Source organism: Podarcis vaucheri (assembly GCF_965113315.1).
Source record: "Podarcis vaucheri genome assembly, chromosome: 10".
Taxonomy (NCBI): Eukaryota; Metazoa; Chordata; class Lepidosauria; order Squamata; family Lacertidae; genus Podarcis; species Podarcis vaucheri.
In genome coordinates, this window is record NC_138748.1 from 30986635 (window position 1) to 31013656 (window position 27022).

Here is a 27022-nt window from a genome sequence, read left to right on the forward strand (position 1 = left end):
TTCCTGCTGTTTATGAGTTCTTTCCTCCACACTCTTTAATAGCTCTCTCCCCAGCTCTCTGTGATGTCAACCTCAGAAGACCTGTTGTCTGAGGACAACGAAAGGAGCCAAGGCAGTAGCAGCATAACGAACCATCTCAGGTGCAGAATGCAGGGGATTAACAGAAGGTCTGCCTCTGTGCCAGCCGAATGCAGGCTAAACACGCTCCACTTTCATTGGATCCTTCTATGAATAGCTCCCTCTCTTTCTTTATCATGCTAATTAATTCAGATACATATCCGTGTTGCTAAGGTCCACCTGCCTGGATGCATTAGGGACTCAATTGCACTCAGAAAAGGTGCCTTGCTAGGTTGCGCTGAAAGCATCTTAGTCCAACAGAGAGCTCACAAGGAGAGTATAATCCCGGTAGTCCCTGGTGTCTGCTAATCAGCAGAACGTGAAGGCTCAGTTTAGTTGCTATGAAGAATTGCCCCTGTGTCTCATAAGCATACATCTTCTTTCGACAACTAAACGGGCTTGCGTAAGACTTGCTCCCAGGCCACCTTGTACTCAAGGGTTCGATTCAGATATGCTTAGAGTAGTCCACTTGAAATAATTACTAACTTAAGCCCCAATGATTTCAGTGCTAAACATGAGTAACTGCAGTTACTTAACTACATTTCCCAGGGTTCTTTGGGGAAAGCCATTACTTTTAAAATAGTGTAAGAGTGCTTTAAGTGTATAGTGTGGATGGTTACCACTGTAACAATAAAACTTGCCTTTGTGTCGCTTTCCACTGTGCCATGAAACATCCAAAGCACCGATTCTAGAGATTACCCTGTGCGTTTCCCAAAGATCCCTTTCCTGCCATTTTCACCACTTTGTAATCAAAAGTTCACTGAAATGTTTCTGAATCTCTGCAGCCTTCAATTTCTTCTCTTCCTTTTCCTCATGAAGGCTGTTTTTACTATAAAGAAAGGTCAGCCAGACCAGACAGCAAATTCCACAGGCTGAGCATCATTTTGTGTTGCAAGATAAATGAATAAAAACGAACAGTCAGAGATGGGAACCAGTCAAAAAATGGGAAACCAGGGTATGGGAATCTGTGTGCAGTCATAACTCCTCACATCAAGTAACAAAGATGTCAAAACACTGATCCCATCTCTACCTTGAATCTATTTGGTCCTTCCTACACCTTTCACTCTCATCATAGCTGTTTTGTGAACCTTTGGGTATGTTACTACTGTACCTATCTTCTCCTTACATAGAAAATACTGTGCAAAGTACCGTACATGCCATAATCATGTTTCCTAGATTACCCCCCCCCCAACTTTAAAAGCATTTTTAAAGGATTATAGCAAATATCTGTGGGAAACTGTCAACTGCCACAAGCGACAATTTGTTTAGTTTTACACACAACTGATTTCAAGTTGCCATCCTCAAATCACTTATTCTAGCCCAGTCTTACTGAATTCAGTACTGCTCCAGAGTACAAACTCTCAATTTTTTTAAAAAAAAACTTGTTTCAAACTTTCAATTGCATTTACCTCTTTAAGTTCTGAAATATATATATACAAGTTTATCTTTGGAAAGGCAAAGAAGCCTCTCTCTTTTTTGCATGCCAATATGCGTAAGGGGAAAAAGAAGAAGCAAGAGTTCAAATGTCATGAATAATTGTCATGGCTAGAAAAGTTAAGCATTGATATGGAAATGAAGTCTCATATTTCTAAATAAAAGCTTGGCACAAGGATTAATTCATGCAGACCATCAATGTGATTAACTAATCCAGTCTTTGTGTCTGCACTGGAGGGTGTTTTTCCCCCATCTTTACTTAAACATTGGTAATGCAATCTCTCTTGATAATCAGCAATGCGGCTTCTTCACAGAATACTATAATAAGGACATTTTTGCATACAGAGCAAATAATTGACCTGTGCTTCCACTGAGTGCACATCAGTCTGTGACAGGGGTGAGGGGAAGAATCCAGCGGGCAGGCTGAATCCTGAGTCTCCACTCCAACCCTGTGGGCTACTTTCAAATATCAATCACCTGGCACCACTATGATATCAAATGACCCAACTTCACAGAAAACCAACATTTCCTTTCTTTTCCTTCTTCCTTTGCATGCATGGCTTCAAACCACACTTGGGGGTGGGGAATTATTTGCAAAAAGCCAGGTTGCAAAGGAAAACCCTTCTTAAAGTGGGAGTGTTCTTCTGGCAGAAACCAGCCGCACTGGGTGTTTCAAGTAGTGTTAGTTATATTAATAATCAAGCAGGAGTAATATAAAACAAAGAACTTTATGTAAACAAAGTCCTTCCTGATCTGTCTCTATACTGTTTGTGCCCAGTCAATTCCTGTTAGTGGTTCCTCCCTCTGTGTCACCAAGTGTGTCTGCCTGACTGCTGTCCTAACCCTCTTACTTAGTTCCACGTACATTGATACGTGGGAAGTGGGTGGCGCTGTGGTCTAAACCACTGAGCCTCTTGGGCTTGCTGATCAGAAGGTCAGTGGTTCGAATCCCTGCGAGGGGGTGAGCTCCCATTGCTCGGTCCCAGCTCCTGCCAACCTAGCAATTCGAAAGCATGCTAGTGCAAGTAGATAAATAGGTACCGCTGTGGTGGGAAGGTAAACAGCGTTTCCGTGCGCTCTGGTTTCCATAACAGTGTTCCATTGCACCAGAAGCTGTTTAGTCATGCTAGCCACATGACCCGGAAGACTGTCTGTGGACAAATGTCGGCCTGAAAGTGAGATGAGTGTTGCAACCCCATAGTCACCTTTGACTGGACTTAATCGTCCAGGCGTCCTTTACCTTTTTTTTACCTTTTTACACTGATACACTGGGGAGCTCTCTTTTGGGAATTCCCAAGTACAATTGATCCCAAAGGGACTTGCAGTCAGGACCATTTAGCTCAGGGGTAGATAACCTAAGGCCCAGGGGCTGGATCCGGCCCAATCGCCTTCTAAATCCAGCCCGTGGACAGTCCAGGAATCAGCATGTTTTTACATGAGTAGAATGTGTGCTTTTATTTAAAAAGCATCTCTGGGTTATTTGTTCATTATTTTTTCCAAAATATAGTCCGGCCCCCCACAAGGTCTGCATTTGACACCAAATTTAAAATACAGTGAACACTTGTGAATAAGCATGCAATGCAGTGCTTCAAGATTATGCATTGCTTTGTACACGTAAAATTGTTGTACGGCAAGCTTAATAATAAAAATATTTCAGCTGTTATTGGTTAAAGGGCTGTATTTAAACTTTAGTATCAATTTAGTTGCAGTGAAGCAAGCTGCAATTTTCTTGAAAATCCCAGTAGTATACACACAGCTGGCTGGAGGTTCATTAGGAAAATTAACAAAAGCAGACAGGCAATTACCCAAAAAAACCCCCAACCCTCCTAGCAGATATTTTTGGGTGAAGTAACTGCCCTCCATTTCCTTGTCACTGCATGAATAACTACAATTTTGTAGGAAAAAGCAATTCCCCCCTCCCCAAATTATACAAAATAAGGTCACTTGAGAGATTTCGGCTGCAAATTTCCGAAGCCCTCTCCAGTAAGTCTAATAAAAGTACAGTTCAGTGAGCCAAAGCATAATAGACACAAGCCTTCAATAAAATCATGATTATTTTAAGCTTCTTGAAAGTGAACCAAGAGGGGAAATGGTAGCAATTAACTTTCCTCTATTATTTCCTTATATTTTATATTATATTACATTTCATTTTCTTTCTTTTTTCTTTTTAATTATCCACTCTGAACTAGGGATAGAATAGTCTAGATCCATACACATCCCATGCCTGTTAGTGGCCCCAAGCAAGCCCATCCTGTTCTGGATCTGTGAAGATGTTTTACAGGGCCTAAAAATCAGTGCTTTTTTCTAACAAAAAATGTTTAGAGGTACTCTCATTTTGACTCAAGAAAATAACAATTTTATAATTCAAATCAGGAAAAATAAATACAGTAAGTCAGGCATAGACATAACTTTACACTTCTTTGCGATGATGAAAAATAGTAATTTTCCTACCTATACTGAAATACTGCCCCTCAATGAGGCCAAACTTTCATCAGTAAAACATCACATATCCCACAGTCCACACTGCTTCACACATTAAACGCTCGCTTCTGTCTGAGACTCAGGAAACACTGTGACAGGGAATGAGGCCACCATTGGGGGTAGCAACGGAACTGACAATTCACCGTGCTAGAGAAGAAACTATTATTATTTTTTTAGTTTCTTCTCCCGTGAGGTTCACAAAATGTTTAGGGGTACGTGTACTCCTGCGCCCCCCCCTGAAAAAAGCACCGCTAAAAATTATGAACACATTTATCTATTTTAGAAAGAAATGTAGGTACTATTTAAGAGATGCTATGACTACTTTTTTCCTTCCTGTTTAACAGGAACACCTTTACAGGTGATCCAGCTGCCTCTTCTTACATTCTTGGCCTCCTTCCTTTCCCTGTCCTTGTTTACTCCACTTTCTGTTCAGCTGCTCAGGTGCCAATCCAAGCCTTGAAAAGCACACCGTGCTGAAAGAGGAAGTGGGAACCAATTTATTTGTCTTTTCCAGAAGGGAAAGGTTACCACCCTCATCACCTCAAGATGAAGAAGGCAACAAAGAGTGGGTTTCAAAACACTTGGTGGAAGTCCTCAGTGGTACCATTGCATCCATGGTCGCTACTTGGTAATTTCTATATCCTGGTACACTCTGGGTTTGGGTTGTTTCTTTGGCAGAAATAAATTGTTAGTATTTACAGGTCAGGTCCTCAACTACACTCAACATAAGTTTACTGGTGCATCGACCCAACGCATTTAATATAACTTCAACAGAGTAATAATAAAGGTTAGTTTCAGTACAGTTTTTCCTAGAAAAAATGGTGCCGGAACTACGTACAGTGGTACCTCAGGTTGCATACGCTTCAGGTTACATACGCTTCAAGTTACAGACTCCACTAACCCAGAAATAGTGCTTCAGGTTAAGAACTTTGCTTCAGGATAAGAACAGAAATCGTGCTCCAGCGGCGTGGCAGCAGCAGGAGGCCCCATTAGCTAAAGTGGTGGTTCAGGTTAAGAACAGTTTCAGGTTAAGAACGGACCTCTGGAACGAATTAAGTACTTAACCCGAGGTGCCACTGTACTGTTGAGTACCGCCAGAAAAAATGCCTTGGTTCATGAATACAGGAAATAATTTATTTCAGTCATATTTTCACTTTAAAATACCATAAAAACTCATTGTAATTGTAAAAATGCAATAATAAACATAGGTTCAGCAGAGTTAAAATACATATTCAAGTAATAGTAAAGTGACTTCATTGAAAAAATCATTATCCTGAGTGCCAATGTCTTTTTCTTTCCCACAGCATGTCAAGAGGTATTTAACTTCTCCCATCAAACCGACTGTCTCCATTTCAGTTTTTCATAGTGCAAAAATATTTCTTCCAGGCCTGAATACATGTCAAAGAAGAGTTTCTAACAGAAACAATTTGGTCTGTGCTGAGAGAGCTAAAACTTCCCCTGAGCACTTTAACCTATATATGGAAATACTATCACAATTTTTCTAAGGCTGCAATCTTATACAGTTTCCTAGGAGTAAGTCTCACTGAACACAGCAAGGGTGGGGAGGAGGCAGTGAAACACTCACTTCAGCTCAAACATGCACAGCGTTGCGTTATTAATGCGAAGAAGAGCCAGGGGTACAGAACAGGATTTTGACCTCACTTGGGAGGTTTAGTGTGTAAATTCTGACTAACTCCATTACTTTCATCCAGGTATCTTTTCCTGTTTATCTTCACAGACAAATGTTCCCATAGCAACAGTAAAATTGTAATTATATGAACTTGTTTCGGTTCAAAGCCAGAGAAATTAAAAAGGTAAATCTTTCTCCTTTTGTGTGCATCTGGTATTTTCCTAGTGCTCTGTCCCATTCTAAAGCTAAGCAACAGAGGAGTGTGCAATTTTCTGTATGTAATTTCTTTTTCGTTAATAAAAACCTTAAACAAATGAAACCCTTCATAGTTCTTTGATGCAAAGTTAAGGCAATCGTGGTGATAAGGTGGGTGGGATGTTGAAAAGTAATTCAAGCAACGTGACAGGTTAATATACAGCATGGTTATTTATCTAGGAATGTGCAGCAAATACCAGCTAAAATGCTTGTTTTGAGTTCTCCGGCACAGGGGAGCCTGTTTTCTTCGCTTGTTTCCTGCAAAAACGTGACCGTGGTTTGCTGTTCATGAAATCTTGGAAGTGCAAATGTGTCTTTCCATCAATTACTGGTAATTATTATGTTAAGAGTGTCACAGCAGCACTGCAGCTGAAGTTCACAACTGGCATGTTCATAGCATGAACTTCCTAATTTGGAAATTGTGCACTTTTCTGAAGTTTGGGCTCACTTGTCGGGAGCTCTTGGCACATCACTTGGCACCTGCGCCCCTTTGCTAAAGATCACCTGTTGGAAGTAACAAAAAGATGATCTAGTGTTGTGGCCTTCACTTAGGGTGTACTCTATCATACCAAATGACCCAGTATTTCAGTACCAGCCCAGTATTTCAAGCTGGGTCTGGTTTGATGTCCCGCTGCTTGTCAGGTGCTGGAAAGTGGTCAGTGGGGTGGTAGCCTTGTCTGCTCTGTCTTGTTTATTTTCTTTTTTTAAAAATGTGACAAGCTTGCTTGTTACTCAGACAGTAGATACCTGTTGTTGCGTTACACTGAACACAGATGCAAGTTCTCTACACGTGTACAAGTGCTTGTTTGAAAGTGCTTTTTGCCCTGGGTTCCTTTGGAAAGACAGGCAGGATGAAAAAAATGAACAGATAAATAAATCAAAGAAGAAGAATAAAAAAGAGGGTGCGCTTGTTGATTTGTACAGCTTAACTACAGTGGTACCTCGGGTTACAGACGCTTCAGGTTACAGACTCCGCTAACCTAGAAATAGTACCTCAGGTTAAGAACTTTACTTCAGGATGCTAACAGAAATTGCGTGGTGGTGGCAGTGGGATGCCCCATTCGCTAAAGTGGTGCCTCAGGTTAAGAACGGACCTCCAGAACAAATTAAATTCTTAACCCAAGGTACCACTGTATTCCCAAACCATGGTTCATTCACGTGGTTACATGGCATGTCTGTAAAAGTACAAGTAAAAAACCATGCAGCATCTGCCATAATTGCTACACCAGGCAGAAAAATCATTAAGTGGTCCATCAAGACCCTCAGCAATTTTCAAGGTTTGCGGTACACTGGTATATAGTGGTACCTCGGGTTACAGACGCCTCAGGTTACAGACTCTGCTAACCCATAAATAGTACCTGGGGTTAAGACCTTTGCTTCAGGATGAGAACAGAAATCGTGCTCCGGTGGCACAGCTGCTGCGGGAGGCCCCATTAGCTAAAGTGGTGCTTCATGTTAAGAACAGTTTCAGGTTAAGAATGGACCTCTGGAACGAATTAAGTTCTTAACCCAAGGTACCACAGTACACAGTTACACAGATTTACACACATTGAACATTACAGATTAATAATAATAATAATAATAATAATAATAATAATAATAATAATAATAATAAATTATTTATATCACACCCTCCCCAGCCGAAGCCGGGCTCAGAGCGGAAGAATGCTATGGCTGTACATCTCAGCTGCTTGTGTACAGAGGTATACAGATTCTGCTCTTGTTGAGTGATACATGTGAACATCTGCTATATCAGGGTTTCCCAAACTTGGACTACAGTTTTTGGACTATAGTTCCCATCATCCCTGACCACTAGTCCTTCCAACAACAGCTGCAGACCCAAGTTTGGGAAACCTTGCCCTAGATCATTGTCACCGTTACATGTTTGGAAGTGAGAAAGACAGGCACAAGGCAAGGCACCAGCTGTTTGGCAGGTCCAGTTACATATAAGGTCCCTGCGTTTAATCCAATCCTGGTTCTCCATACCAACTTTATTGGGTCTAGCAAATCTCTCACCGTATTACCTTTGCTTTCATATCACAGAGATTGAGCTGTAAAGCAAACATTGTTCCATTTTTGTAGTGCTTTACATGTCTATCATTGCCCTTGTTGTCAATATAAGAGAACTGGCCAAATTTAAGAAAGGGTTAACTGACTGCTCCAGAGGAAGCAACAGGGCTGCTGAGAAAGATTTAGTAGCCATGGGATGATTCAGTAATGTGGTTTTTGTGAAACACAAAACGATATTTCATCTGAGGCTGTATTACAGGGAGATTGTATCAAGGATTCCCTGAAGAAATGATATTGCTTCAGCCTTGGAAAGAGGTCATCTGGAGAAATGTGCTGGGTTCTGGGCACCATAGTTCAAGAAGGACACTGGAGATTGAGAATGGAAAGAATAGGCAGATGAAGATAATAAAAGGCCTGGGAGAAAAATCTTATAAGGAATGTTGAAACAACCAAGTGGGGTTTAAAATGTATAGGAAGAAAAATGTTCAAATGGGGAATTTTGTGATGTAAAATATGTGAGCAAAAAGAAAAGAATAGATTAATTAAAGGAAAATTAATAGGCATTATTTAAATGTAGGCTAAGCATTAGAAAAACTAGAAGAGGAACAGGATACATAGGGAGGCGTTGAGATTTTAGAGAATTTAGAAAGCAGGTTAGACAGCTAGCCAGGTATCAATTGGGCAGATGATTTATTTGTTGCCTTCCAACTAACTGATTGCATAGTTACCTGGAGCATCCATCCGGGATTCCCGCCCCCCTCCATATATCTATCTATCTATCTATCTATCTATCTATCTATCTATCTCCACGATGTGCAAGAATTCTCACATGAACAAGAAGCAAGGATCTGGACATGTAGTGTGAGACCAATTGCACTTTCAAAAGCAGATCCGCAAAAATTGAGGGATGCTTCCTGCAGTTCCCAGTTATACTAGCATACATACACTGCACAGTGGGCAGTGCCCAGTGGCATGAAAATGAGAAGGTAAGCAGGTAGAGGTTTACAGCCTTGGTCAGCAGAGCAAATAGCTATTGCAGTGTTAATGTCTGCAAAGTGGGGAATAATGTTTGACAATATGTAGTGTCAGGTAAGTGAGGATTGGCCAGAGATATTCGATGGAAGAATACAAAGATTACCATGTTCCTTTTTAGTTCTGATATATTTAAAGGTATCTTTAGATTCAGAGGCATTATATGCTGCAGTTCTGTTCTGTTCTAATCAATACTGCACTGATTTGGGGTGCCTTAAAGTGATTTAACTATCTGCATAGGAGAGCATACCCGATAATTTTCCTGACCTCTGCGTCTGGAATGTTCATCAGTGCTTAAGTGGTTAAATGGCGGGCTCTGGTTAATGGCTTCTTGTTGTGCCTCAGGCTGTTAAAACCTTCCCCTATGGTCATTAATTCTCCAGGAAATGCCCTGAAGGTTGATCATTATTACTTAAATGGACAATTAGAGATTTACAATATACTACTGCCTGCTGAAAAATAATAGCAAGGTGGGAATCCTGTAGGTGTTGAGTGCACATACTAGTTAAAAACATGGCAGGCCTTTTATGCCCAGATGTATCTCTTATTATCAGTGCCCTTGAAATGTTTATTCATGTAATAACGTCTATGCCACCCATTAGTTTTCAGAGCTCCCGAGGTGGCAAACGAATAAGGAAATTAAATTAAATGAAGCCAGGAGTCCAGTAAAACAGATAATGTACTGGAACGGCTGGGCAAATAAAAAGGTCTTCTCGTGGACTGGAGCCAGAAAGGTGAGTGTCCCTAGAAAGGCATATCATAGATGCAGACTTCCAAGTGTCCCTTTTTCCAGGGAAAGTTCCGGATTTACAGAAGCTGTCCCAGTTTCTGATTTAATACCAGAATGTCCCACTTTTCCTTAGGACGTCCCTATTTTCATCTCGAAATGTTGGAGAATATGGAGTGATGAAACCCCTGAGCCAAGGAGATACCATATTTTTTTGTGTATAACACGCCCCCATGTATAAGAGTCCCCCTATTTTTGGGGACTCCTAATTAAGAAAATGGGGGGAGATTGCCCAGAGTTGTAGAGCTTTTTTTAGGGGAAATGGCGTAAAAGTCGTTCAACCACCAAACCTAGCACACATCACGTTATCAATCTATCCTCTGTCCCATCACCACTGATAATCTCCACAGCAACCAATCACATGTCCCCCCCTGGCACTATCCATGCACAAGATGAGTCCCCCCCTTAACATTATTTTTTAGTAAAAAAAACCCCGGCATCTTATACACGGAAAAGAATGGTAAATAGCCATACAATTTTATAAAACATCTGAGGGCAACCCTGTATAGGAAAGTTTTTCGATGTTTAATATTTTATTCTGTTTTTATATATGTTGGAAGCCGTCCAGAGTGGCTGGGGCAACCCAGTTAGATGGACGGGGTATTATTTTTTTATTCTTATTATTAAATAGGAGGTTCTTACTTCCATCAGAGAAATTTTGCAGGGTATGCAGATGCAGCTCCACAGCAGTTAGGACTCCAATATTACAGTGTGTGGAACCAAACCGTGAAAATGTTCCAGGAGGCCTGTAGATGCCATGTTGGTGGTCAAGATTATCTCTGGACTAATTGCTATTTGCTGCAAGAATGAGATCACATATGCCTATCTGCTTGCTTTGAAGTTGTGGAGCCTTAGTTTTGGTTCAGCTCCTTGGGAGAGGGGAAGCTTCTGACGCCGCCTGCCTGTCAGCTTCTCCCTTATCTGAGAGATGGATGAAAGATAGGAAGGGGTGAGTTAATTGGGCTACTGATGCCAGCTTATGCAGCTTGCCTTTTATATCAGTAACGCTTAACATACTCTTGCGAACAGCCATGACAAACGCTTGCCCTAAGTCAAGGCAGCAAGGCTTTGCAGGCTTTTGTAAGTTTACACTTTCTTCTGATAAAGCACTAGAACTAATCACCCTGGCCTTTTGGGAATCCTTCTTTGGTATTCTTCAGAAAAAGCTCGTACGAAAACACACAAATGAGTGAAGTATGTCCCCCTTCCTGGTTTTGTTCCTTTCACCCTCTTCTCAAGCAACTCCCTCTCCTTTGAGTGGGCAGAGGGTGGGGGGCTGTTGAGAAAGAAGAGGGTCTGCTACAGATGGAGCAGGCCTCTCTATCCTTCTCCGTTGGGGGACATGGGATTTGTAATGATCCCTGCTTCCTGTGCCTGGGAGACTTTTCTCCCAGTTTCCACAGTAAGGTAAAAAGTAAAAGACCCCTGGACAGTTAAGTCCAGTCAAAGGCAACTATGGGGTTGCGGTGCTCATCTCGTTTTCAGGCCAAGGGAGCTGACGTTTGTCCACAGCTAGCTTTCCTGGTCATGTGGCCAGCATGACTAAACCGCTTCTGGCGCAACAGACAGAAACCAGAGCGCAAGGAAACGCCGTTTACCTTCCCGCCAAAGCGGTAGCTATTTATCTACTTGCACTGGTGTGCTTTCGAACTGCTAGGTTGGTAGGAGCTGGGACAGAGCAATGGGAGCCCACCCCGTCGCGGGGATCCGAACTGCTGACCTTTCGATCGGCAAGCCCAAGAGGCTCAGTGGTTTCGACCACAGTGCCACCATAGTAATCAGCATTACTAGAAAGAAAACTTAGCATAAGGACAATGGCATCATGGTTGATCCAAATATATGCAGGCTCATGCAGAGCTTGTCTGAGGCCCGGGGTGGTAATCTTGTTAGAATAAAGTTATGAACTGAAACAGAAAAGCACCCTAGTCAGCTTAGCCCTCCGTGGCTCGGGGCAAGTGTACCTGGCTGATCCCTATCTCCCGACACAGGCCTGGGCATGTGCTTTCTCCTTAACCATTCCTCATCTTTTCAATTGCTTTAACAGAGATATTCTCTTCCTACCTGCGGCTCACATCTCCTCTCCTATTGGAAAGGAAAAGGGGAGTAGCTTATAGAAAAGGCTTAGAGAATAACAAGGTGAGACGTCAAATAGCTTCAATCTCCCCCTTTCTAGTTCCGGGTCCTTTTATGCCTCTGCATAATGATATGTACTAATGCCATTATGGTTTGCAGGTGCCTAAATAAAAAAGGGGAAGGCATAACGCTTTCATGTTTCAGTAAAGCAGCAAGCTCAAATAATCCGTTAGATCCATGCGCTGAATACTAGAAATGTTATTTGTATTAAATATAAAGAAACTGTGATATTCTGGGAAGCTTAAATTTCCAGCTTTCTGTTTAATAAGCAATATAAAAAAGGTTAAACTTTTGTTCAGTCATGTATATTTTAACGTCTTCAGACATAAATTGAATAAATTATTTGCATATACTGCAGGATTTGCTAGGCTCATGAGAATGCATCTAATTAGGTTATGGCTTACATCCATGTTGAAATCAGTGAGTATTGACTTATCTATTTATGCTGTTCATCTCTAAAATGGAGATGTGAATAAAAGTACTATGCGCCAGACTGCTGCTTCAAAAAGCAAAGTCTAGAACATCGTTTGCTAGATCTCCCAGAACTGAATCAACACATCAGCATTTCATCCAGATGTATAGCTATGGGATGTGAAGCATCTGAAGTATGGCTTTACTGATATTGCAGGCTGTTTTTTCAAAATAAATAAATAAATAAATAAATAAATAAATAAATAAATGCATTGCTTATATGGATAAAAATAAGGGTCTGAGATATGTATTGCTACAGAGGTGATGGAGCACCCTTGGCCTATATTAAAGTGGCCCAGCGTCTCCACCCCCATCGTTCAGTCTGGACACTTAAGGACAAGCTCTAAGGGCCTTCTGGTGGTTCCCTCACTGCAAGAAGTGAGTTTACAGGGAACCAAGCAGAGGACCTTAAAGGATCTACACTCATAGTATGTTTCTGAGTGCAATTCAAAGTGTTGGTGCTGTCCTTTAAAGCCTTAAATGGCTTTGACCCTGTATACCTGAAGGAGTGTCTCCACCCTCATTGTTCACCCCAGACACTAAGGTCCAGCTTCAAGGGCCTTCTGGCAGTTGCCTCACTGCGAAAAGAGAAGGTAAAGGGAACCAGGCAGAGGACCTTTTTGGTAGTGGCGCCCATCCTGGGAAACGCCCTCCCATCAAAAGTCAAGGAGATAAATAAGTTTACAACTTTTAGAAGACATCTCAAGACAACCCTGTATTGAGAAGTTTTTAATCTTTGGAATTATATTATGTTTTTATATGTGTTGGAAGCCACGCAGAGTGGCTGGGACAACCCAGTCAGATGGGTGGAGTACAAATAAGAATATTATTATTATTATTATTAATATTAATAATAATATTACCTGGTTTGAAAGGACAGTATTAAAGGAGGAGATGGACTAATAATTAGAGAAAGGGATACATAAACTGTACTGGTGCCTGTCAAGGTTGGCCAACATGGGTGGGGTATAAATATTATTATTATTAGGTTTTTAAATTTCAATTCAATTCAAAATCCTTTATTAGGCATAGCTAGGTTTTTAAATCTCATGTACCCTCTTTGTGTGTAGAGTGTAGAAGACTATAATTTGTGTATCATTGGTTCAAGGTTCTAATGAACACCACCACACTTATTTTTAGCATGTGGGTGGGTAGCAGGAATATCTTTTAATAGTACATTTATAAATAATGAGAACAGCAACATTCTGTTTTGAGATGAAATAACTTTTACTTAAGCTTCAAATGGACTGTTAAGTATATCTGAAGAAGCTTCAAATGTTTCTTGGTGGAAGTAGCTTTGACACAAAAGACTGGGAGGTCTCCAGAGGGCCTGTTATGATGTATCTTCTTGTCAATAACCATGTTTTAGAGGGTGTGTGGGAAGACCTCTGAACACAAGACACAATCTCTTATGTCAATAGTGCATCTTTGAAAGAGTCCTTAAGTATTCCAGATCCATTAGGGTTTAGAGGATCAATAATAAGTACACTAGAGGAAACATACATATGCACTGACATGGCAAAAGCTGTTATTCCATCAAGTCAATAACCTGCACTTTGAATATTCACTGAATGAAGAGGTGCAAAGAGGGTATATCACAATTAACTAATAGAATGGTAACTTCTACCCATCCTTTTTCAGCTTCTCTTGGATTTTCTGAAACTTGTTCAAAAACTTGTTGATTCGGCCCTTTATTTAAAGGGTGGTATAGAAGTACTTTGATAGACAATAAAAGGAAAATAGCTTGTTTATTGTTGTTGTTTCAACCATCATGGTTATATGTCAACCACAAGAAAAATATAACAATAAAATAAATCTCAGAATTTTATCTTTTGGGAATAAGCATTCTGTGTCAGCATTCCCGCTAACATTATTGATCATCAGCTGTGTTGCTAAGCAAACTTTTAATGCTCAGTGTTTTCAACCTAGTTTTCCCCGTAAATCAAGGTCTGAATGCCCTGCTGGGATCTAGTTCCTACCAGCAACAGGTGGCTACAAAAACACGGCTGCCTTTTCATAGAATTGTAGAGTTGGAAGAGGTCACAACCAACCTCCTGCAAGGCAGGAATCTTTCTTTCTATCCCCCCTTGTGTCCTGGTTCTATTTATTTATTTATTTATTTATTTATTTTTATTCAAAATTATAACAAGACATATTATCCAAAAACATATCATCCTTGTTCCCCCCATTTTTCCTCCCTCCCCCATCCTCCCCCACAAAACCCCACCCCACCCCCACCCCACCCCCCAGCTTCCCTCAGTTCCAGTCTTTGGTTTCTCTAAGAATGCTGTTTTCTGCATGTTACAAAGTTGTATAGATCCTCAAACTATTTAGCTGATTATTATCAATAAAGAGTTTGTGAATGTTTATTCAAAACCTGCCAAGGAATCCAGTTCGCTTTGTTGCATCTTCAGATACTTTGTAAAGGGTTCCCATTCATCCTTAAAGTCACAGTTATCCTTGTCCTGTAGCTTATATGTCAGTTTTGCCAGTTCTGCATAGTCCATCAATTTTTCTTGCCATGATTCTTTAGTTGGGCTTTCTTCAGTCTTCCATCCTTGTGCTACCAGAACTCTCACAGCTGTTGTCGCATACATGAAAATGTTTTTCAACTTTTTTGGCAGGTCTTTCCCTACAATCCCCAACAAAAATGCCTCAGGTTTTTAAACAAATGTTAAATGGAACGTTTTCTTCAATTCGTTGTATATCATTTCCCAAATTTTTTAAATTACCTTACAATCCCACCACATGATAAAATGTCCCCTCCTTTTCCTTACGCTTCCAACATATATTTGAACTAGTTTTGTACATTTTCCCTAACTGCATAATGCAGGAATCTTTCACCTAATGTGGGCTCGAACCCTTGAGAGTCCCATGCTCTACCGACTGAGCTATCCAGTGCAACTATAGGCAACTGGAAAAGGAAATATGCCCCAAATGGGGTGGTTCAAACCTTTTTCTTTCGCTTCCCCCCTCTAATTTGTGTAGAAACTGAATCATAGACATTATTGTACATCTTACCCATTTCCCCAGCACTTTTCACTAAGTGCTACTGATTGCTTCCATCCATTCTTTTCTGAAAACCTGCCTTAGGTGGTCACGAAAATTGTCCAAGTGGTCACACAAACTGGAGCACTTTTCACATCCCTTGATATTTCTTTATGTTTCTCTGTGTCAGAGTTAAGCTTCATTCAATTACAAGGCATTTAGGAAACAGAAAGCCTTTGCTTTCTATATCCTAATAGAAACTAGTTCCTCATTCTGGGCAGGTTTGGAATTCTCCCTCCCCTCCCCCCCCAATGCTGCTAGTAAACACAAGATCGATGGCAATTCCGTTGTGTATAGGAACGGTGTCATCATCCAGCGTGCAGGATTTCAGGAGGCAGTGCTAAAGATGTTGTTTTCACCCCTATACCTTCCCCAAGGAAAGGCTTGACTGACTTCCTTTGCTTTTGAGGAGTCTCTCAGTATCAATATAATACAAATACAGGGGTTGAACAGACAGTACATGGGCAGCCATGCACTAGTCCACGCTCCCTCTAACTGTGAGTAGTGTCACCTCTATCATCACCAGGGCCCCAGGACAGATTCCGTTGCAATCTCCAACAACGTCAAACTGATTACTTCTTTATTTATTTCCTCCCTTTCCTCAGAGGAGCTCAAGACAGCATGCATGGATTCACCACTCCCCGCCCCCACACCGAAGAATCTTTTGAGATGAGTCCAGCTAAGAGATAGTGACTGGCCCGGTAGAGCACACATTTGAACCTGGATCTTCCCAGTCCGACACACTGAGTATTTCCACATGGCAGTTTATTGTGGACTTGGTACTGCCAAGTTTTGCATAGCATCAGCATGCCTTCATCAAAATGCCATCCCGTAATATTTCTCCGTTTAACCCAGATTTACCATTTCAACAGCAAATTCGATAAATCTGAAAAAGCCACGCAAATGGCAAATCTTGATTAAACAGAAGTGGAAAATATTTTGATGACATTTTGATATGGACTCTGCAAAAAAACCAACAACCAAGCAAACAAACCCAACCTCAATCCACGAGCAGCATGGAGGCTATATTAAACAGGGAAGCACCCTCTAACCACTACACCCAGTACCTCTCATGATTTCAACAGGCAGACCAGATTAACTGCTATGAATGATTGTTGAGAATGATCAGGCCATGCAGTGCCTCAAGGAGAACTACAGTGGTACCTCGGGTTAAGAACTTAATTCGTTCTGGAGGTCCGTTCTTAACCTGAAACTGTTCTTAACCTGAGTTACCACTTTAGCTAATGGGGCCTCCCGCTGCCACTGCACGATTTCTGTTCTCATCCTGAAGCAAAGTTCTTAACCCGTGGTACTATTTCTGGGTTAGCGGAGTTTGTAACCTGAAGCGTCTGTAACCCGAGGTGCCACTGTATTATGCATTGGACAGCATGTCTGCAACAATAGCCAAAAACAAGTCTCTGTGAACATGATAACCCATTTAATTTAGGAAAATAGTACTTGGAATGAGTTGCTCCTGCAGTGTTTCTAGTCCTTACTGACTTGGCGAAAATTCCATTTCCCCCTCAACTTCCTCAAAATGGTTGCCATGGATTCTGACTGGTCCACTACCTCACTGGCTGCTGTCTGTCACCTCATTTACTCATCAGTTCACTTGATGTGAAACCTGATATAGTCCCCACCCTCCCCACCTTCTCTCTATATAGAAGGATCTGGCAACTTCTGTTTCAGTGTATCTGAAGAAGTGTGCATGCACACGAAAGCTCATACCTAGAACTAACTTAGTTGGTCTTTAAGGTGCTACTGGAAGGAATTTTTTTTATTTTGACTATGGCAGACCAACACGGCTACCTATCTGTAACTGATATAGTCTGTTTGAATTTAGCAAGACATATACGCTTCATGTGCGAAAATATACGCTTCATGTGCGAAAATCGACTCCCAATGTGTAGGTGTTGGGCCTGAATACAGGGGAACGAAAGGCCTATCTAATCCAGCATCCTCTTCCCTGGAGTGGCCAATCTCATGTTCATGGGAAGCCTGCCCCTAGCCCCTCTTGCTGCAGTTCCCCACTGTATGATCTAGAAGCAGGGCCACCCGTACAGCCCCATTGCCCCTTGGTTGTCTGGCTGCCCCTTCATACAACTAACACGCAAAGAAGGCCTGTATTGGTTTCAGAACTTCTGCTGAACTAGAAGAATCGTTCTGATCTAATGTCTGCTTGTGTTTTTCTATTAACATCATACAGCTAGGATTGCTCTTGTCAGTGATTGATTTTCTTCTCCACAACAAGTCAGGGCATTCACATTCGTGGGGTTTCTTTTTTGCTTTTTAAGAGCTCCTTGCTGCTACGAGTGCAAAGGGGGCTTTTCTAAAGTTTTTAAAGCAGAAAGAGCTCTTTTTTAATGGGACCAAGTGGAGACTGTGCTTACCATATTAACTTGGCCAAATGATCTCCTCACTAACACCCCCCCCCAAAAAAAAACACCAGGCTTGCCCTTGCAGTGGTGCAGGGCTCGTTGGGGTTAACCAGGCCTTTCCTAAATTGAGGCATCAGGCATAAGCCTGCATTTTATTAATGTTTGATCAGGGCTTGTATATTAAAGAGAGAGCTTAAAGATTTTCAAAAGTTTCATGCCAGGCAGACCAGCTGCTTAAGAAAACACTGGCAATGTTTTCCTCCTAGACAAAGGGGCCCCTTTGATTTATAGCAGAAAACAATTCTCAAAGTCGTAAAAGCTGGAATTACAGACTGAGTGAGGACACTGACCCTACATGTTACAGAAGATAAAAAAGGCAGAGATAAACATAATTAATAGTTGGTAAATAGTAAAATAATACCAATGTGCCTCCCAGTAAAATGAGCCAGATCTTCTTTCTAAGGTTAAAAGGCCAAGACCAAATGGAGAAGCATCTAGCTGGCAGAAAGAGAGCATTTTTGGAAGTCTTTTTAAAGCATTTTTGGGAAGTCTTTTTAAAGCTGTTTCTTTCTTAAACTGAGAAAGTTAGAGGGCAATAAATGTTGGGAAGAGCTAATGGGAAAAGCAACTGGCTGGAGAAGGGGGGGAGTGTAAACTGAAGAGGCTTCTTTTGGAACTGTTTTTTTTTTACTGAGTTCCCTTTTCTACTTTAAAAAGGCCTTATTCCTTTTAAGAGGCTACCTGTGTTGTGTATTAAATATATTGGCTTAAATGTAATTATGCAAAGGATTTAAGAAATGCTAGATTTCATATAGTTGTAAGAGTTGTATTTTGAAATTAAGTCAGCCACCAGTCTAGCCCCCCTTGCCAGACAAGAGACGCCATCCAAGCAGTCCTGATATATTAGTTGTCAGACATTTGTTTAGAAACCTTCAAATGAAGGAGATCTTTCAATGTTGATGTGAAACTCAAGATCCTTGACATATGTTTAAGATAAAAAATTAAGATTAACCATTTGTTTTAGAAGGCAATAGGGCAAGGAGGGCAAGAGGTGAGCTGGTAATTAAGATTCCTTGTTGAGACACATGTAAGATATATTACTACTTATTTGTCATTTATAGATGTAACAATATATAGCTCTTTGTGTATAAGGACAGGAGGATATGGGTGTATCTTTTAGGATTGGTTATAGCAATCAGCCAATAGGAAATTCAACCAGGCTGATTGGACAGAGGCAGCCAAAGGAGGAGCAAAGGGGGCTGGATTAAGGGAATATAAGTGCTGGCCATAATGGCAGGAGGCCAGGCCAGAGCTTGGTAACCATATACCACTGTGCCTCTCATTTATTTGTCTGACAAATAAATTATTATTTTAATTTCTCTATTGCTGCGTTGAATATTTCAAAATGACCGTGTGATATTGCATGACCCCCTTCCTGCCAGGTCCCATATAATTTTTGTGTGTGAGAGAAAAGTTCTACACACACCAGGGATGTAGCATAGGTGGCCAGTGTCTGGGGCTGCATGGAGGGGTGGGGGTGGGGAAGTGGACAGAGTGTTCATGCACATTCACTGCCTAACGGTGTCTGCGTCACCCAGGAGATTGCAGCTGCAAAGAAAAGAAAAGAAGAGTCATTCCATAGTCCGGAGAGGTCACTTCCTGGTTTGCATGAGAAGCCGTTTTCAACGGAGCCCAGTGACAGAAGCACACAGCTGTATTGAAGCAGCACCAGCTGTTTAAACCCCCCCTCATACTTTTGCCCCTGGGGCAACCGCCCCACTGCCACCCCCACTGCCATTTGGGGAACATCTTTATTTGGCCTCTAGCCATTTCCAATAATCTACATAAGATATTATATGAAAGTTAGACACAGCCACAGTTACAACTACTGGCTATTAAAAATCAAGGATCACCAGCTACTAGGAGGTTGTCTTTTGATAAAGCGTGTTCTCATAAAAGAGAGAGCACGTGTTGCGGATGGGGCCGAACAAAACCCCCAGTTAGTGACCAGGCCATTGATGGCAATGGGCTGGAGCAGATTGGAAGAAGTTGTTACTGGGGCAAAATTGATGTTGCCAATTTAGGGGTGGGGTCAGACCCCTTATATAAGCAGGGTCCACAGCTTTCTCTTTCTCTTTCGCTGTGGACATCGGATCACATGGAGCACTTGAACTGTCTGGAGGACAGTGATGCAAACTTCTCATTGTCTGGTTACATTTCTTTATTTCCCCCTTCTTTTAATCCTCTTTAGTCCCTTAAATAATTTAATTCCCCTTTTTCCTGTTCAATTTCCCACTCCACCCCTTACCCTGCCCTGTGAGAAGATTCTCCCTGTATCTGTGGCTTGCCTTTCTTTCGCAAAAAGGTTTCCCCCATTTCTCCTGTTGTAAATTGTGGGGCTAGTCAGGGCTGTTCCCAGCTTAGCTGGAATCACTTTCGTTTATAGCACCCCGAAGGTTGGCTTTATTTGAGTGTGTGCAGCGCTGTTGGCCAAATTTTAATCTAGCCTTGGGTGGGAGCACTATTTTGAGTTCCTTTAATATTGCTATGAGACTAAGATTCTCAAGAGCAGAGGCATGGAGCCCTATTCAGCCTGTGCATAACTTCCGAGCCTAAGTATGCTACAGGTAGCAGTTAATTGTTAAGTCTCTGACCTCTCTATAAGAATGTACCTGCTTGCAGGCTCAGTTGCCGCTAATGTATATCTGAGGCAGACAGAGGGCGGCAGAGGCTCTCTGTGCCTCCAATGACTATGAGCACTCCGTATATGCTCTTGAACTATGCTGTTTCTGAACAAGTTTATTTTCTTTAAGTTTGTTTTGCCCTGATAGTGGCGACTGCCATTTTAGAGGCGAGCCATTGTGGTTTAGTGGCTAAAGTGTAGGACTAGGACCTGGGAGACAGGGTTCATATCCCCCTCTTAGCCATTGTTATAACAAAACAAAACAAACTGCTCCTTTTGGGCTATTCTGTTGCTGGGTAGTTCGGCCCATTTGTGATAAAAGAACTTTGGGTTTCTTGAAGGGGTGCTTCCCTCTAAAAGGGCAAGCAGGGGTACCTGGACAAGCTGTGGGCTGCCTCAACTCTGCTATTTCACTGGAAACATTTATGCCTGGCCTAGCAGGTGATCCTAGGGCTTTGCCCTAGAATTCGATGGCCTGGAAGCATTTCCGGCCTCAATAGTGTCCCCATGTGGTCCATGAAGCATTGGTTTCACCGGTTCCTTACATTGTTTAGTTTTTACGGACTATGACTGGGCTTCTGCAAATGCCTCAAGAGCTTGCCTCTCCTGCAGGGGATGACTTGTGGACGCCCCAGGTGTCTTCTTCCAGAAGGAAGCATCTTCGAAGGCTGCAATCCAGGAGGAGGGCAAAGAGGAGCAGGGATCATGATTCAGACATCACCTTGCACCTCTACAGGGGTCAGGGTGAGGCTGTCCTGGGTCTTTAGGGATCATCCTGGATAGCTCAGCTGGTCAGCGCATAGTGCCGGTAATGCCTAGGTTGCAGGATTGGTCCCTATATGGGACAGCTGCATGCTCCCCCATTGCTCTACCTGGACACTTAGGTCCAGTCTCGAGGGCCTTTTGGTGGTTCCCTCACTGCGAGGGATGTAACAGGCGCCATGTTTGCAATATGCAAGCGGGAGAAAGCACCTTTGTGTGCCCGCACTGCAGTTTGCTCTGTGTGTTGCAGGGCTCAGCGCGGCACGGGCTGCATTTGCATTGCATTGCGTGAGAGATTTGCATTTGCATTGCACGGAGGTTGTGTGCATTGCACAGAGGGTTTGTGTGCATTGCACAGAGGGTGTGTGTGCATTGCACAGAATGTGTGTGTATTGCACAGAGTGTTTGTGCATTGCACGGAGGGTGTAGTGGCATTGCACAGAGTGTGTGTGTGTTTTTGTGTTGTTGTTTTTTTTTTGCATTGCACAGAGAGTGCATTGCACAGAGTGTGTAGTTGCATTGCATGGAGGGTAGTTGCATCGCACAGAGTGCGTTTTTGCATTGAACGGAGTGTGTAGTTGCATTGAACGGAGTGTGTAGTTGCATTGAACGGAGTGTGTAGTTGTTGCAAGGGATAAGGATCAGCCAGACGCAGCAATGGAGAATAAGAAGGTGAAGTTTATTGCCAGGCAATAAGGACCCAGTTGGAATCTCTTCCAAAGAACTGGGACCCCGATTGACAGAAATACAGGGGTCTTTATACCTGAGCAAATCACAGCAAATCATAGATCATAAGACAATCATGAAGGATTCATAACTTGGTCAGCAAAATATCAGCCAATCAGCAAGCAGTTGTCACGCTCCTAGCTACTGGTATAGCACTGGTCCTGCACAGGGTTCAAGTTCCGCTTTCCAATGCTCCAGTGACGCTCAGTCTAACCTTTCCCCTAGTTATGACAGGACAGGGAGCTTGGACATTTTGTGGTTTTGCTCTTCCTGTTCTGTGGATTAATTTAGCCTGTTCCTGATGGGGAATTTGTACCAGCATCCCTGACTCATGTCTTGTCCGGGGTGCACAGATGTTTCTAGGGGAAAGGTCGGTTCCTAACTTTGCTGTTCCAAGCAGTTTGCATTTTTGCTAAGGCACAGCTTCCCTTTTGATTCAAGTGGATTTATAAAATACTGTAATCCTTGATTCATGTAAGCATATATTGAATATATTGATTATTGATAACTGGTTATATGAATAATGTAGGGGTAGCCCTTCCTTCCTTGCCTCATTCCCCCCTTTTCAAGCTCAGAGAGAAGATTCATCTGACTCCTGAGCTTGAACACCACTCAGGACATCAGTGTAATCCGTTGCTTCCTGCAATGGGGCTTGTTCCTGCACTGGGACCTGTTCCTGCACTGGGACCTGTTCCCCAGGCATTGGGACGTGTTCCCTACGCATTCGCTCGTAACCATCGTCTTCTTCTGGCTCATCTGGGACTGGGGGCAAAGCTCTGTATATTGCCATGATGTGAGGGTCAGTGAGATGCTTAACATTGCGGGCTATCATTCCCCTAAGCAAAGACAAACAACAAGGGATTACAGAAAGAAACAACAGAAAACCAATTCCTCCTATGGCTAAGGCGGTCAGAATGCCATGCACCCACCCCTCTCCTGGTATCCACGACCATACCTTTTCCCAGGGATTCTGGGTGGGTGTGTTGTCAGCTACCAGAGACTGCAGTTTTTGCAATTGGTCCTCAATTGTTTTGTTAAGGTCGTGGAATTTAACCTGGCACCGACCTTTTGGGACAATTTTACAAAAACCGCCTGCTCGTGCAAGGAGGTAGTCCAAAACCAATCTATGGGTCAATGTCAGCTGGTTCAAATCCTCAACCTCTGACTGCAAGGAGCGCAAGACATGGGTGGTGGCATTGATAGTTTTCTCCAGCCTGCATGTAAGAGCAAACAGTGCCTTTCTATTTTGCTCAGCAACTATTCCTGGGTAAATCCCCATTGAGAGGAATCCTATAAATCCACCCCCAACGCTCCCTACAGAATTTGTCAGATAAATTTCATCTTCACAGTGGTCGCCCAGGGCCACCCTTTTCCGTCTGCTTGCAAGGTGAGGTACCTTGTGATTGAACTGCACCGCAACCGGAAAGGTAAATGCCCCCACACCAACACACTGGTAATTTCCTGGATGGAAATTTGTTGCCAATCCATCATATAAAAACCAGAGGTTAGGATCTTTAATCATCCAACCAGAACAAATGGACCCTTGTCCGGTGAAATTAACCGAATATTGAGGAAAATATGGGTACAGATCCGAAGAGGTAGTATTGCCCTGGTAGGAGGCATTGTGGGATCCCCAAAGCCAAAATTTATCCGAGCATTGGGTATAATTTCCCAGCCATCCTTTGTCCATGTGGTACTTAACTTGGGGCCAATACTTCCATTTAGAATTCCATACTCCGGTGGCATGACAGCAAAAACATAGACCTTTTGTGGTTCTGGTATATCTGAGATATCTGTAGGGGATGTCATTCATTTCAATAGGTGGGGCTGCAAAGAGACCACTCTGATTGTAAAGTAGGCCTGCCAACACGACATCAGGATCCTTGATTAATCCTGGTATAAGGGACATGTCTGCTACCTTCCTTGGATGTTCATAATATAGGGTAGCATTTTCCCCATATATCTGGAACATGTGTTCAGCATGGTTTATAAAAACATTACCTACTACCATTGGGCCTCTCTGGAGCCACAAGCACATCAAACTCAACAGGAGCTTCATTTTCATTTTCATCTCCCCCACGTATACCTTCAAGGTTGAATCTTATTAGTTCTGGCTCTAGGTTGATGTTTATACGGTGATCCTTCTTATATACACAATATACAATGATTAGGACCAGAAGGAGTGAAATTGCAACAATTATATAAGGTAGCAGGTACCAGAACATACCCTTCAGTGAGATATAGCCTCCCGCTCGGCCGCACCCAGTGGACTTATTGGTGGTCCCCAGGTTCTGGTCGAACTGGTGAGGTCAACTCACACCGTATACACTCTGCAACTGCTACCTTGAAGGGACCTGTGGGTGGTGGAGAAAAAACAACTACAGTGACCAGTATAGCACCGGGAAATGCTCCTTGGGGAGGTGGGTAGGAAAAGCAACGTATGGCCCTCCTAGGTTCCCCTGGCATGTACTTTCCCTTGTATGTGAACTATTGTTGTGGACCTGCCTGTGCCCAATCTGGTATGTAGAATTCCCAATGAAAGAAAGGAATGTAACAACCGTATGTAGTTACCCAATCCACCCACTTGTCAATAAGGACCCCCCTTTTGTTCACCCTTGTTATTGTTATTTTTACTAAGGGTTAATGAGCAAAGTCTGGCTGGAATCTGGGATTGACTGTAATTTCAACTGGTAGGGGTCCTCCCATACGCTGGTGCAGCTCCTCAATCTTCCGGTGTGCGTAGACTCACTGGCTTCCGGGGTGCAGTGAGAGCAGACCTGTAGTCCCGTCGCCCGTGCTCCTGCCCGCTTCCGGTGGGGCTAGGTGCAGGGGTTCCTAGTGAGCTTCAGCTTCAGAGGGTTAGATGGGTTCAGCTCACAGTTCCAATGACCCTCAGACCGCTTCAGACGAGAATGATGAATCCACGGAGTTACTTCCGCAACTTTCACCGCAGTTGGTGTGGCCAGCAGAACCGTGTAGGGACCTTTCCACCGAGCCGTCAGCGGTTCGTCTTTCCAATCCCGAACCCAAACTCGGTCTCCTGGCCGAAAAGGATGTACTGGTTCGGATAGGCAGATGGGAATGCGTTGGAGACACCACCTGTTTAAATCAAGAAAAATACGAGAAAGAGCCTGGATTTGATCTGCAGTTATTTGCCCCCCCACTTGAGTCAAGTCTGCTGTTTTCCCCCTTGCTATTGGAGGTGGTCTCCCATACAAAAGTTCAAACGGAGAAAGTTTCAGTCTCTTTGTTGGTGAACATCTGATCCTAAACAAAGCAATAGGCAACATGTCTACCCATTTACAATGAGTTTCCTGGCACAATTTTGCTAACTGCGCTTTAAGAGTCCGATTCATCCTTTCTGTTTTTCCTGAGCTTTGAGGTCTATAGGCTGCATGTAGTTTCCATTGTATTTGCAAGGCCTTGCATACACCATCCACTATTGATGCGATGAAAGCTGGACCATTGTCACTGCCTATACACCTTGGAAGACCAAACCTTGGAATGATTTCCGTTAAGAGGCGTTTTATAACCTCCTGGGCTTTTTCTGTTCTAGTAGGATATACCTCAGGCCAACCTGTAAGAGAACATGTGAAGACCAAAAGAGCCTTATACCCCTTTGCCTTTGGCATTTCTGTAAAATCCACTATTAAATTTTCCATTGGCATTAAGCCTGTTTGCTGTATTCCTGGTGGAGGAACTGGGCCTTGCTTGGGGTTGTTTTTTGCACACAGAAGGCATGCCCGTGATACTGCTTCTGCCAGCTGGGAAATCCTTGTTATGTAGAATTGCCTATTCAGGCTTTCCCGCAATGCTGTGGCCCCATAGTGAGTGGACTCATGATATTGTTTCACTATGTTCCTGCCTAAGGCTTCTGGAATAAATATTCGTTGGTCTGGGAGGATAAACCATCCATCCTGTGGTGGCATTCTGTATCCCCCTTCCTGCTGTGCCCATTCCTGTTCTGCCTCCGTGTAGATGGGCTTTATTTGGTCTAAATCAACTGCTGTAGGAAGAAGAGATGCTGTTATAGAGGCAGGTGGCGGTGGCAATAAAGCTGCCCGTTTTGCAGCCAGATCCGCCAATTGATTTCCCTTTGCTGCTTTTGTGGTTCCCCTGCTGTGGCCTCGGCAATGTATGACTGCAACCTTTCTTGGAGCCCACACAGCTTCCAAAAGCGTTTCCAATTCTGGGCCATATTTCAGTGCTTTCCCTTCTGCCCCTATGAGCCCCCTCTCTTTCCACAAAGCTCCGTGGGCATGTAGAGTTAAAAAAGCAAACTTTGAGTCTGTGTAGATATTTACGCTGCAGCCAGCTGCTAGCTGAAGGGCTCTGGTTAAAGCCACAAGTTCCGCTTTCTGCGCTGAGGACGAAATAGGCAGAGGCTGTGCTTCAATGACATCAGTTAGTGTAACCACAGCATATCCAGCCCTCCTTTGCCCCTCCTTTACAAAACTGCTCCCGTCCGTAAAATATTCTACATCTGGGTTTTTTAATGGTTCATCCTGCAAATCTGGACGGCTAGAGTAAATTGAGTCCATTACTTGAATGCAATCATGAGGTTCATGATCCACTGACTCAGGAAGGGGTAACAAGGAAGCGGGGTTCAAGGTGTTTACAATTTGCAAATGTACTTGTGGGTTACCACACAAAAGCCCTTGGTAATTTGCCATGCGCTCGTTGGAAAGCCAATAACTTCCTTTGTATTCCATTAATGTCAACACAGCATGAGGCACATTCACATAAATCTCCTGTCCAAAGGTGAATTTAAATGCCTTTTTGACCAATAGGGCTGTTGCAGCCACCGATCGCATACAAGGTGGCCATCCTTTTGCCACTGCATCCAGCTGTTCTGACAAATAAGCTACCGGTCTTTTCCAACTTCCCAACACTTGAGTCAAGACCCCTGCTGCAATTCCAGATTTCTCATGAACGAAAAGAAAAAAAGCTTTTTCTGGGTTTGGCAAAGCCAAGGCTGGAGCCTGCATCAGTTTAGATTTTAATGTATTGAAAGCTTTCCTTTGCTCTGCATGCCATTCAAAATGAGCATTTTCTCTGCCTTTTGTACTTTCATA